Source organism: Pteropus vampyrus, unplaced genomic scaffold (genome assembly GCF_000151845.1).
Source record: "Pteropus vampyrus isolate Shadow unplaced genomic scaffold, Pvam_2.0 Scaffold140, whole genome shotgun sequence".
NCBI classification, from domain to species: domain Eukaryota; kingdom Metazoa; phylum Chordata; class Mammalia; order Chiroptera; family Pteropodidae; genus Pteropus; species Pteropus vampyrus.
The window spans coordinates 4,299,277-4,300,531 of NW_011888921.1; positions in this window are offsets into that span (position 1 = coordinate 4,299,277).

Consider the following 1,255-nt stretch of genomic DNA (forward strand, 5'->3'; position numbering starts at 1 on the left):
GTAGGCGGGACGCGCCTGCGCAGACTTGTGAGGCCGCCTATGTCCTACCCACGCCTAGTTAAGCGGTCACTTTCTCGCCTTGCCCAGAAGCTTTATAACAGGCGCAAAGTGGCGCTCTGGCCGGGTCCATGGGGCTGCAGACCCCGAGGTGGGCACAAGGCTCACTGGCCCAGCTGTTGGGCTGACGCTGTGGGGCCGCGCCTGCGTGGACCAGGTCTGCAGTGGGTCCATCCGTGTCCCCCGTTGCCTCCCACTGTTTCTATCTGAGATCGGGCCTGGAGCCTCATTCCCAGATTATTCCCAAGCTCGCTACACTAGTTCAGTTTCTTAGGAGACTGTTAGTAAGAAGTGTCTTTGGCAAATAAAAGAGATTTTCAGCATTACAATTTTGGAACGCACCTCTGCTCCTCAGAACCTTGTTGAATATCGTCTGCCCTCCCTCAGAAGGAGCTATACCAAAGATAAACAACCATCTAAGAGGTGCAGTAGCCCAAATGCTGAGGACTGAAAAAAAGGTGCATGCTGACAATACCCTTCCCACCCAGAGAGATGCCGATGCCTCTGTGATGTACTTTCCACACAAAGCATAAACAGTTCGAAGCCATTAGCACATAGTGAGGCATGTAAAGAGTGAAGCAGCCCACGCAGACTGTAAGTGCTGTGATCTGCTTGGCAGCCCGTTTAACCAAGAGAGCCCAAGTACCCACTCCCCAAAGCTTGCTGGAAGTACCAAAATTCAACTAGTTTGAAAGTAAAGCAGGGCCCAGGCAATTCACGTACATCAGTGAGGGAGTGGCGAATGGAAAAGTTCATGCCCTGAGTGAGTCCTCTCTGAGTTCCAAAAGCAAAGAATTTTGCCATGTAGGAATGTGTCTCACACCTCCTGCCACTCTGCTATGGTGAAATTGTCTAATATTTCAAAAGAAGTCGAAATCCAGATTTTTAAAAAGTAAATTCCTTCAAATTGCAAATGTTGGCAACTTTTTTTTTTTTTTTTTTTTAAAGAATCATGTTTTAAAAGCAGGCAACATTCAGCCTGCAAGCCACCAGTTCCAGACTCTGGATTAAAGGCTGCTTTGGTCATTGACAGCTTTGTGGAAGAGTAGTTTAGGGGCATCCTTCTGATTGAGAGGGAGTCTGGGGAGTTGATTTGAAAGCTGTAGCTACATATTAACTATACTTTTTAATTCATAGATTTACTTGGGAAAGTTTGACGGACCCTGAATGAGAGTATGTGGAAACTAGAATTCCTCCC